At 33.8% G+C, this 13,549-nt stretch overlaps 1 non-coding gene across 1 annotated transcript; it reads right to left on the bottom strand.

Annotated features, from left to right (window-relative positions):
• Nucleotides 1-4,114: 4,114 nt before the first annotated feature.
• Nucleotides 4,115-4,221, bottom strand: LOC121215696 (small nucleolar RNA R71). The gene has a single exon (XR_005911672.1). It is a non-coding gene; the product is annotated as a small nucleolar RNA R71 (small nucleolar RNA).
• Nucleotides 4,222-13,549: the final 9,328 nt, after the last annotated feature.

The following is a 13,549-nucleotide window of genomic DNA, read 5'->3' as shown; positions in this document are numbered from 1 at the left end:
TAGTAAATGACTTGTCGTGTTGCCCACTATGGTATCAATTTGAGGTAATAGGAAATTATCCTTCGGGCTAACTTTGTTTAAATCCTTATAGTCTAAACACATTCGTACTTTCCCATCTTTCTTAGGGATGGGGACAATGTTGGGTACCCATTCCGAATATTTGACCACTTGTAGGAAACTAGCGTCAAATTGTTTATTGACCTCTTCTTTTATTTTCAATAGTACATCGGGCCTCATGCTTCGAAGTTTCTGCTGAACCAGCTTGCATTCTTCCTTTATGGGAAGCTTGTCTACCACGATATCAATACTTAGACCATGCATTTCTTGATACGACTATGTAAGGGTATCTTTGAATTCTAGGAGCAATTCAACAAGGTCTCACCTTGTGTCTGCAGTGATGCAAGTTCTGATTTTTACCTCTTTCTTTTCTTGTTCATCGCCTAAGCTCACAATTCCCACTGACTTTTTGTGAGGTAAGATCTGTTTCTCGTATTGCTCTACCATCCTTAACAAATCAAGAGACAAGTTACAATCTCGATCATTTTCAAAATCCTAAGGTTCTTCTAGACACATATCCTGGTCAAAAGGAGACTCTGAGTCAGTAGTAGCATCGTTTGTATCATTGACATCCAGATACCTATTATAAGAATAAAAGATGACCCAAAAACAAATAAATTTAAAGAATAATTATCTGTGTGGTATCAGTATGAATGAAATGAAAAAATAGGATAATATTTGTCAAGTGAGACACAAAGATACATTGTTTTCATTGAAATAAAAAATAGTGGACATTTGCCTTTTTTAAAAAATGATCCCTATTGCTCCCAGGCTTAGAGCTATAGGTATGTTCTGAATATTACTCTGAAATGGTCCTAAAAACTATAGGGATCTCCTCCACAGTCCAGTTGTTCAAAACACTTTCGGGGATATAGGGACAAATTCTTTATAGGTTCTCTTCTTTAGTTCCCTCTTTAAAGGCACAAACATTTTTCCCCTCCAAACCCTCGATATCTTCGAAGAATTCCAACTCTTTGTTGTCCATCAAACTCTATACTAGAGTTCAGGACTTGACGCACTTTTGGATTTCATGAAATTTAATGCATGTAAAGAATAGAAAATATGCATGTAAAAATGCACTGGTTCTAATTCAATTTCATTAGAACAACTTTACTAGAAAATGAGTTTCTTTACATAAAACGGATACTTCCACTTTATCAAGAAACCCCTTTTCCATGACAAACTCTCTATTTAGCAACTAAACACGAATCAACATTTTTCCTCTAAGATGAAAATGTAATACAACCACAGTAAAAACAAAAAAACAAGTCAGTATATTTTGTATAAAGCTTGAATACAAAACAATGAATGACATTTAAAACGTTTCTTATTTGTAATTTATTCAGGTAATCGCTAAAGGTTTGACAGGGTTCTTTCTAGGGTAGTTATAACCCATAAAAGTAACATATTTTTAATCACATTCTTGATGCATTTTTGGATTATTTATTATGTAAAATAGTGAATTTGATGCTCTTCATCCTTTAAATTCCCGTTTCTATACTTAAGAGAGCATTTGGGAGCGAAAGGAGCGGAAAACGAGTGAAACTCGAGAAAAAAAGTTTGTTTTCAGGATCCACATGGCCTGGGCATTTCCACACGGGCTGGCCACACGTCTGTGTGACCCACACGCCCATGTGCCAGCCCGTGTCGATATCGCACATTGCTTCCCAAATACGTGGAAAAACCCAATTTTTAGGCTTTCTGAGCATTCTAAAGTCTATAAATATCAATTAGAAAAAGATCTAAGGGGGCACGCATAGAAGATCGAAGAAAAGACTCGAAGAACACCATCGGAATCAACTCAGAAGCACATCTTCTTCAACATTGAAGATCTCCATTTAGTTTCCATCGAAGTTTTATTGAGTTTCTTTATATCTTGTTGTTATATATCCTAATTTTGATATGTTTTCATTCCAGATTATGAACTAAATTCCATAAATACCTCGGGAAGATGAAACCTATGATGAATCTTATTATTTGATTTCTGATTTACATGATAAATACTTTATTCTTGTTCTCAATTATGTATGCTTATTTCATGTTTTAATATTTTCAGATTATTAATTCATGTTTAATGTACTTATTTTAGTAGAGCAAAAGTCTCTGTTCAAGAGTAGATCTAACATAATTGAGTGGAGTTGCATGCAATCCTAGAAATAGGACGATATAAACCTACCAAATTAGAGTTAAATCTAATAAGGGAATCCATATATAGAGTTAATGCAACAATAGGGGTTTTAATTAGAAAGAGATTCCAATTAATCAACCTAGAGTCTGTTGTTCTTACTCTCGAAAGAGATATTAACATAATTTAGGGATTTCTACAGATCAAGACACAAGTGAATAAATCGTTTAATTCAAATTCAGAATAATAGGTGAAGTCTAGGTGGATTCTTTCCTGGGTATTTTCTATCTTATTGGTTATCTTCAATTATTTTCCTAATTCATTCTGTTGCGTTCTTAGTAAATCAATTTAGTTAATTTTAGATTAAAAACAATCTCATCAATTTGTCGGCTAAATAATAGAAAAATAGTAATTACTAGTACTTTTAGTCCTCATGGATACGATATTCCCTACTCACCATAGCTATATTATTGTTCGATAGGTGCGCTTGCCTTTTTCGTAATTATAGTTAGTTTAGTGACTATCAAGTTTTTGGCGCCGTTGCAGGGGACTAAAATATTATGAACACTCAATTTTTTTAGTTTAGCCATTTATTTTATTACATTTTATTTTTGCTTTTAGTTTAATTTTTACATTCTAATTTTTCTTTAATTTTGCTTTTGGCAGGTTCCTTTATTACTAAGGAGATGGGTGATAATCAGAATAATCAGAGATGGGTGATAATCAGAATAATCAGCTTCCTCCTACAGTGGCAGCGAATCCTGTAGATCCTACTCTTGTTCCTCGTACTTTGTATGATTATGCCAAGCCCACTGTAACTAGGGCTGAATCGAGTATTGTGAGACCAATTATTACTGCAAATAATTTCGAACTAATACCGAACATTATTCAGATGATTCAACAGTTTGTTCAGTTTGATGGTTTGTAAGACAAAGACTCATATACTCATTTGGCCAGCTTTTTGGAAATTTGCGATACTTTCAAAATTGTTGGCGTCACTGAAGATGCCATTCGCCTACTATTACTCCCTTTCTCATTGAAGAATAAAGCTGAGCAGTGGTTGTACTCTTTACCACGAGGTTCCATCACTACATAGGATCAAATGACTAGGGGTGTGCATTCGGTTAACCGACAGGTTAACCGACTCGAAATAGCTATAACCGAATTAACCGACCTTCCAAAATTTTTAACCGTTAGCCGAACTGAATATTTTTTAAAAAAAATTAACTGAACCAAAATTTTTTCGGTTATTAGGTCGGTTAACCGAATAAATCAAAAATTATATGGTTTTTATTTTTGGTTAAAAATTAACCGAATTACCCAAATTACCCGAATTGAATCACTATATAATTAAAAATATTACATAAGTCTTTGAATCACTACATAATTAAAAGCATTACATAATTCTTGAAGTTAACACATAGTTGAAATGTAAGTCTTTAATATTCTCCATTTATATCCATTTCTTCTCTCCAAAAAATCTCCATTTGCATTAAACCTAAAAAAAACATGTGTAATTGGGTAGATACTTAAGAGTTAGACTTTAGTTTTATTTTTATTGGGTTGGTAATTGGGTAGACTTTAGTTTTAGTTTTATTGGGTTGGGTAATTGGGTAGATTTTAGTTTTAGTTTTATTGGGTTGGGTAATTAGGTTGGGTTGGTAATTGGGTTGGGTTGGATAATTTTATTTATTAATTTTTTTGGTTAACCGAATTTTTTCGGTTAACCGACCGGTTTCGAACAGAATTAACCGTTAACCAAAAAATCATAAAAAAAATTAATTAACCCTTGACCAAAAAAATTCGGTTAACCGACCGATTAACCGAATTCGGTCGGTTAATCGAATTTTTTCGGTTTTACCCGAATTATGCACACCCCTACAAATGACCGAGAACTTCCTACTGAAGCACTTCACTCTGGCTAAGACAACCAAGTTGAGGAACTATATCTCTTCCTTTGAGTAGGTCGATTTAGAGACATTATATGATGCATGGGAGAGGTTTAAGGATTTATTTAGAAGGTGCCCTCACCATGGGTTACCTTTATGGCTACAAGTTCAAACATTTTACAGTGGTTTGAATCCCTCAACTAGGCAACTAATCAACGCAGTAGTCAGTGGAACTCTGAACAATAAAACACCCAAAGTGACTTATGAATTTATTAAAGAAATATCACTGAATAATCATTAGTGGCAAGTCATGAGGATGGAGCTGATGAAAACAGCCGGTGTTTTTAATTTAGATGCGATCACCATATTATTAAACTAGGTAGAAATGTTAAATAAAAAATTTAATGATTTATATCTTTCTATGCAAGTAAATCAGGTGGTACAATGCGATGCAAGTGGAGGTGAAATAAATAATCCAGAATATTTACCTTTCGGTCCTAGCACGGAGAATGAGCATATCAATTATACAGGTAATAATTCTAGAACTCAAAATATCCCTTATAGTAAAAACTATAATGCAGGTTGGAGAAACCACCCAAACTTCACATGGGGTAATCAAGGAAACCAAATATCACAACCCCTTCCGAGCTTACAACAACCTTATCAACCAGAGAAGAAGCCAAACCTTGTAGAGATGTTAGCAAAATTTATTTCTTCATCGAGACTCGTTTTCAAAACATCGAGACAACTTTGAAAAATCAGCAAGCATCAATTTTTAGGCTCGAAAATCAGGTTGAACAACTTGCTAAATTGGTTTCAGAAAAGCAGCAAGGTAGTTCACCCAGTAACACCGAACCTAACCCAACAGAGCATGTGAAAGTAGTTACAATGAGGAATGGGAAAGTGTTGGCTGAACCCAAAAAGAATCTACAATAGGAAACTTATAAGGCAAATGATGAGGGGTAAAACCCGAAGAAATTCAGACACCAGTGGTTAAAGAATATAAACCATCGATCCTGCATCTAGCCAAGTTGAAGAAAGACCGCATGGATGAACAATTTCGTAAATTTCTTGAACTTTTTAAACAATTACATATCAATTTACCTTTCGTTGAAGCTATTTCATAGATGCCCACATATACAAAATTCTTAAAAGAGCTATTAACAAATAAAAGGAAGTTTGAAGAACTATCCACTGTGGAACTCAACGAGGAATGTTCAGCTATCTTCCAAAATAAATTGCTAACTAAGCTGAAAGATCTATGAAGTTTTATTATTCCCTATTTTATTGGTAGTTTAAATATTGAGAAAGCATTAGTTGATTTGGGTGTTAGTATTAATTTGATGCCTTATAAAATGTTCAAGCAACTTGATCTTGGGGAACCTAAACCCACTAGGATGAGTATTCAATTAACTGATAGATCTGTTAAATATCCTAGAAGTATTATTGAAGATGTACTTGTAAATGTATATAAATTTATATTCCCTATTGATTTTGTTGTGCTTGACGTGGATGAAGGTAGTAAGGTACCATTAATTTTAGGTCTCCCCTTTTTAGCCACTGTTAAGGCTGTCATTGATGTTGGTAATGGTAAACTTGTGCTTAAAGTAGGTGATGAAGAGATTGCTTTTAAAATCTATGATGCCATACGATTCTCTAGAGAACAAGATGATTCCTATTATTTTATTGACTCTATTGACCATGTTATTCAAGATTCATTACAGGAAATTATTCATAAGGACACGTCGAAACTATGTCTTGTTCAATGGGAGGAGGTAGATGACGATACTGTTATGATAAGTGAGACAAAATTTGATTTAGATTCTAATGAGTCTTCACTGAGACAAAAGAATTATTAGGGCATTAAGGTAAACGATGAATTAAAATTAAAACCCTCCATTGAAGAAACTCCCAAATTGGAACTGAAGTAATTACCAAATCACTTAGAGTATGCATTTCTTGGAGACAATTCTACTTTGCTAGTGATTACTGCTTCAGATTTGTAGCCAAATAAGAAAGATGAGCTATTGCAAGTATTAAAGGAACACAAAAGAGCCATAGCTTGGAAGATTTCCAACATTAAAGGATCAGTCATTCTTTTTGCACCCATAAAATTTTAATGGAAGATGAGTATAAACCATGTGTGCAAGCTCAAAGAAGGTTAAATCCTAACATGAAGGAAGTTGTTAAAGCTGAGGTAATTAAACTTCTAGATGCTGGAGTTATTTATCCTATTTTTTATAATACTTGGGTGAGTCATGTGCAAGTTGTTCCTAAAAAAGGAGGCATGACTATTGTAGCCAACGAGAAAAACGAGTTGATTCCAACGAGAACAGTCACGGGATGGAGAGTTTGTATTGACAATAGGAAGTTGAATGATGCCACAAGGAAAGATCATTTTCCTCTACCATTCATAGATAAAATGTTGGAGAGATTATTTGGTCACATGTATTATTGCTTCCTAGATGGACTTTTTGGTTACTTCCAAATCCCGATAGCGCCCGAAGACCAAGAAAAAATGACATTTACATGTCCATATAGTACATTTTCTTATCGAAGAATGCCTTTTGAATTGTGTAATGCTTCTGCTACTTTCCAGCGTTGCATGCTAACAATCTTTGATGAAATTGTAGAAGACATTATGGTGGTATTTATGGATGACTTCTCAGTATTTGGTAATTCTTTCCACCTTTGTCTTAAAATTTTAAAACAAGTTTTAATGAGATGTAAGGAAACGAACATTGTGCTTAATTGGGAAAAATGTCACCTCATGGTTCGGGAAGGGATTGTGTTGGGCCATAAAATTTCTAGTAAAGGGATTGAGGTTGATAGAGTGAAAATTGAAACTATCGAAAAATTACCTCCCCCTAGTTCAATTAAGGCTATTCGAAGCTTTTTAGAACATGTTGGATTTTATAGAAGGTTTATCAAAGATTTCTCTAAAATAGCTAAGCTTTTAACTAATTTGCTAGAAAAAGATGTGACATTCAATTTTAATCAAGAATGCTTAGAAGCATTTAATACTCTTAAGGAAAAATTAATTAATGCCTCGATTGTGGTTGCACCAGATTGAAATTTACCCTTTGAACTGATGTGTGATGCGAGTGATTTTACAGTTGGTGCAGTTCTTAGACAGCGAAGAGACAAGCATTTCCAGCTAATCTATTATGCTAGCAAGACTTTGATAGATGCACAAGAAAATTTCACTACTATAGAAAAAGAATTGCTAACTGTGGTTTTTGCATTCAATAAATTTAGACCATATTTAATATTGTCTAAAGTTGTTATTTACATTAACCATTCTACTTTGCGCTATCTTTTAACTAAATCGGATGCAAAGCCTTGACTTATAAGGTGAATTTTATTATTGCAAGAATTCAATTTCAAAATCCAAGATAAGAAGGGAGCTGAAAATCTTTCAACATATCACATTTCATGACTAGAGAATCCTTATCTTAATGAGTTTAATGAGAACGAGATAAATGACTCGTTTCCTAAGGAACAACTCATGGTTATAACCGATTCTAAAGTTCATTGGTTTGCGGATATCGCAAATTACCTGGACGTTAACATCTTACTAAAAGGGTTGACACATCACCAAAAGAAGCGATTCTTGGCCGATATGAAAAATTATTTTTGGGAGGACCCTTTTCTTTTTCGTGTATGTGCAGATCAAGTAATTCGAAGGTGTGTTACAAAATCAGAAGCGAATAATATCTTGAAACACTGCCACTTAGGACTGTCAAGAAGACATTATAGTGGAATTAGGACAGCACATAAAACGCTTGAATCAAGTTTTTATTGGCCCACACTGTTCAAGAACGTTAACATGTATATTGCTTCTTGTGATAGATGCCAAAGAATAGGTAATATCTCTAAACGTGATGAAATGCCTCAAACTTATATGCTTTTATGTGAAATTTTTGATGTCTGAGGCATTGATTTCATGGGCCCATTCCCTAGCTCTTTTCTTAATAAATACATTCTAGTAGTAGTTGATTATATGTCACAATGGGTAGAAGCTCAAGTTTTACCTACTAATGATGCTAGAGTGGCAGTTTGATTTCTTAAGAAGCTCTTTTCTCAATTTGGAACACCTAGAGCGATTATTAGTGATAGGGGCACACATTTTTGTAATGCTCAATTTGATAAGGTCCTTAAAAAGTATGGGGTGCATCATAGAACAACTACCCATTATCACCCTCAAACTAGTGACCAAGTTGAAGTTACGAATCGAGAACTCAAACGTAGTCTAGGAAAAATTGTGGAGTCAAATAGAAAGGATTGGGCGATAAAAGCAGATGACGCTTTATGGGCTTATAGGATTACGTATAAGACACCCATAGGAACATCTCCTTACATACTTGTATATGGAAAGAGTTGTCATTTACCACTTGAACTCAAACATAAAGCATTTTGGGTAGTAAAATTTCTAAACTACGACCTTAAACTTGCAGGTGAGAAAAGATTGATGCAGCTAAAGGAGTTAGACGAGTGGCGAGCTAATGGTTACGAGAACTCAAGATTATATAAAGAAGCGACAAAGCGACGCCATAATGCTCGTTTGAAGCAGCCTAAACAATTTACAGTTGGGGATTGTGTCTTTTTATACAATTCAAAGCTCAAACTATTTCCCGGGAAACTGAAATCAAGATGGTCAGGTCTATTCTTGGTACAAACTGTTTTCCTGTACGATACGATAGAGGTAACACATCTGGCATATGGCACGTTTAAGGCAAACAGACATCGACTCAAATTTTATAGTGGTGACGATTTTAGAAATGATAAAGAGGAGCTTCGGCTTTGCGAACCACCGTGCCATGCGAATACAAGGTAAGTCAAACTTAGACTCTAAATAAGCACTTCTCGGGAGGCAAGCCAAATGTTTAACTTTTACTAGTGTTTTTAATTCCATTACATGCTTAAAATCTTAAAAAAGTGTGTTCTTGACCTATACGGCCTGGACATACGGGCATGTGGAACACACGGCCTGGACACATGGGCATGTCGTAGGCCCTGTGTGAAATGGGGTAATCGACAGTGAGTTACATGACTTGGCGACATGGTCGTGTGACCTATACGGCCTGGCCACACGAGCATATGGGATCTCACATGAGCGTGAGAGAAGCGAAGGAAAACACACATGGCCTAGACACACGGGCGTGTCCTAGGCCGTGTGAAACCTGGAGCTAATTTTTTTCAGTTTTAAATCAAGTCAGAGAGTTACACGAGCAAGGCACACAGCCGTGTGAGAGACACGGCCTGGCCACACGAGCGTATGAGATCTCACATGGGCGTGGGAGAAGTGAAGGAAAACACACACGGCCTGGGCATACGGGTGTGTCTTAGGCCGTGTGAAACCATGAGCTAATTTTTTTCAATTTTAAATCACGTCAGAGAGTTACACGGGCAAGGGACACGGTCGTGTGAGAGACACGGCGCCCAGGCCACACGGGCGTGTGAGAGTCCACAGGCTGGGCCACACGGGCGTGTGGGAGTCCACACGGACGTAGAAGAAGCAAAGGAGATCACACACAACCTGGACACACGGGCGTGTCCATGGCTGTGTGAAAATTGGGTTAATTTTTAATTGCACATGGGCTAAAAATACTCCACATGGCCGTGTGGCCCAAACCCTAGAATTTCTTTCTCAATTTGTCTTTTTCTTCTTCCCCAACCAAGCTACCTCTTTTATTTTATTTATTTATTCTTTATTATATTATTTATTATTTTACTAATTTTTTTAAAAAAAATTATTTATTTATTATTCTTATACTTAGATTTTAAATTTCTTTTAATTTTTCTTGGATTTCTATTATTTTTACTATTTTTTATTACCATTGAGTTTATTATTATCATTTTATTTTTTTATTTTATTTTTTATTTATCTTTCTTTTTAATTTTGTTTTAATTGTTTTATTTTTTTATTTTCTTAAACTTTTTTTTAATTATTATCTTTTGAAATATTTTTTTATGGTTGCTTCTAGTCGAGTTATAATTCCTTAGTCTTCTCTATTATTTGTGTTTATTTTCTTATTAGTTTTCTCGGAATCATGCGTTACATTTAGATTTGACTACAATTTCGCTTTTCACTATTCTGGGGATTTCATCCAATATTCAGGGTTGTTTCAGTTTTTTTCCTCTCTTATGATATTCTATTTATACTGTAATCATATCTATTTGTACATTGAGGATAATGTACATCTTAAGTGTAGGGAGGTGATTTATATAATTATTAGAAAATCCCTGAATTATGTCTTGTGTTTAAGTAATTTTCTCATCTTCTATTAGAATGAATATTTATCGATTTGTGATTTTTATTGATGTGTTTTAGATTAAATTCATAGATATTTGCGCATTGTTTGTTTTAAACTTTAAGACATGAGAGAATCAATCATGATAAGTTTATTTTCAGAATTAAAAATTTTAAGTTGTTTCCCTGAATTGAGGTATTACCTTGAAGTTTTAAATTTACAAGTTTGACATCAAAAACCATAATTTGTTGTGAGATTTTAAGCCTTTAGAGCATACATTTTTCTTGCTCATTTTGTTGTTGGTTGTGAGTGTGTTAATTTGATTTGTCATTCTAGAACTTGCTTTGATTATGCATGTCGAGACCACACCTTTGGTTTGATATACTCAGATGATAAAGGCACTTAGGTTTTAACTCATATATCCCATAAAAAGGCTACCTTGTTAATTAACCCTTAGTGAACATTGTTGAGCCTAACACATCGTTTCTTAATTTACCCATTAATTTTAACCCATAACTCATTTTTTGTTGTTAATTGAGGATTTTTCCCGTTTTATCAAGATTTAATTCGGTTAGTTGCCTAACTGTGCTCTTTTGTTTGTTTTGCTGAATTATCTATTATTGTAAAAAATTAAAAAAATATTGAAAAAATATTGATTATTATTTAGTTCTATGATTGAGCTTGAACAGTTAAATTAATATTTTAAGAAGAAACTCATTTTCTTATTCTTTAATAGTTCTTAATTTATTCACTTACTTTTAATTCAGCATTTGTTTAATTGTCTAATTTGGTAATTTATCAATTTTATCTCGATTTTAACCAACCGTTTCAGCCTTTCTCCACACCTTAACCTAAGCCCCATTACAACCTCTTAAAGACATTTTGATTTGTGTATCATATCATTTTATAGTGGTGGAGATTTGATTTTTATGTAAGCCTATGGTAATGACTTTTCTTGTTTGACTATTGAGTGCTTATTCTTGAACCTTAAACACTTCGAGTGATTTAAGTAAACCTTTAGTGAGGATGTCGATTCTTGTTGATTTTGAATTAAAGGTAATTACTTAGATAATGGGAAATACCTATGTTTTCATGCTTTAAAAATGTTCGACTTGGATTGTTTGAATCTTTAGTGCTCTTTTAATTGAATTATCAATGTATGATTATTTGTGAATTATGTCGAAACATTATTGATGAGGACTCTAAGTTGAGAAAGAAAGATTAATTTTAATTGTGAGTTGAGGATTTTGCTTGAAGGACCCTTAAGTCTGGGGATATTTGATAAGCCATAAAAGTAACATATTTTTAATCACATTCTTGATGCATTTTTGGATTATTTATTATGTAAATTAGTGAAATTGATGCTCCTAATCCTTTAAATTCATGTTTCTATACTTAGAAGAGCATTTGGAAGCAAAAAGAGTGAAAAACGAGCCAAAATCGGGAAAATAAAGTTGTTTCCATGATCCACACAGGCTGGCCACACGCCCATGTGCCAACTTATGTCGATATTGCACCTTGCTTCCTAAATACATGGAAACACCCAATTTTTAAGTTTTTTGAACATTCTAAAAGTCTATAAATATCAATTAGAAGAAGATCTAAAGGGGCACGCATAGAAGATCGAAGAAAAAACTCGAAGAACGCCATCGGAATCAACTCGGAAGTGCATCTCCTTCAAGATTGAAGATCTCCACTTAATTTTCGCCAAAGTTTTATTGAGTTTCTTTATCTCTTATTGTTATCCTAATTTTGAGATGTTTTCATTCCAGATTATAATCTAAATTCCATAGATACCTAGGGAAGATGAAACCTATAATGAATCTTATGATTTGATTTCTGATTTACATGATAAATACTTTATTCTTGTTCTCAATTATGTATACTTATTTCGTGCTTTAATATTTTCAAGATATTAATTCATGTTTAATGTGCTTATTTCAGTGGAGCAAAAGTCCCTGTTTAAAAGTAGATCTAGCATAATTGAGTGGAGTTGCATGTAATCCTAGAAATAAGACGACATAAATCTACTGAATTAGAGTCAAATCTAATACAGGAATCCATGTATCGAGTTAATGTGACGATAGGGGTTTTAATTAGAAAGATATTTCAATTAATCAACCTAAAGTCAGTTGTTCTTACTCTCGAAAGAGATATTAACATAATTTAGGGATTTCTACGGATCAAGACATAAGTAAATAAATCATTTAATTCAGATTCAAAATAATAGGTGAAGTCTAGGTGGATTCTTTCCTAGGTATTATCTATCTCATTGGTTATCTTCAATTATTTTCCTAGTTCATTCTCTATTGCGTTCTTAGTAAATTATTTTAGTTTATTTTAGATTAAAAATAATCTCATCAATTTGTTGGCTAAATAATAGAAAAGCAACAATTACTAGTACTTTTAGTCCTCGTGGATACGATATTCCCTACTCACCATAGCTATACTATTGTTTGATAATTACGCTTGTCTTTGTCGTAATTATAGTTAGTTTAGTGACTATCAGGCAGACTCTTAAATGCAGTTTGGTTCTAAAGTAAGGGTACCTGAATCAACAAATTCCTTAATATTCACCCATTAAAGGCTCATACGGACCGAGTTCAGTTCAGGGGAATACATTTCCCTATATCTGCTATGGAGGTGAAGACCTCACGAAAACATAGGTACAGATGTATCCCGAAAGCGATCCACTATCCTATACAGAGGTGAAGACCTCTTAAAGGAAATAGCTTCTCACTCCCACTTAAGAAGGGCAGAATAGAACAATTATTATGCAATATGTGTGAAAACATACAAAGACTAATTCTTAAACCTCGACTTAACAAAAAATAGGATCATATGTTTAGATCACTATGACACGAGATTATTAACAAGAATATTCGCAAACATTTTTTACAACCGAAGCAAGAACATGAATGAATGATGAAGTGCAAGAAAGGACTACAAATTAAATTAAACTGAATTCTCAATTTCCAACAAAAGGATCGAAAAGTAATCAACTCGCGGCTTGACTCTCTTATTATTCCCAAGTGGAGTCGCCAAACTGTTGAAACCCCTTTTTTTATAGCTCGACTTTTATTTTAAAATAAAAATGGAGTCGCCACCAATCATTTTTATTGAGTGTGATTGGATCACCTCGAAACTTAATAATTCAATAAAGGTCAGATTTACTAAAAAGACAATTTTCGGCCTACAAAATCCAAGAAATTGGTTTGGGAGTC

Source organism: Gossypium hirsutum, chromosome D03 (genome assembly GCF_007990345.1).
Source record: "Gossypium hirsutum isolate 1008001.06 chromosome D03, Gossypium_hirsutum_v2.1, whole genome shotgun sequence".
NCBI lineage: Eukaryota > Viridiplantae > Streptophyta > Magnoliopsida > Malvales > Malvaceae > Gossypium > Gossypium hirsutum.
The sequence above is the reverse complement of the archived record's forward strand: the minus strand, read 5'-3'. Positions and strand labels throughout refer to the sequence as shown.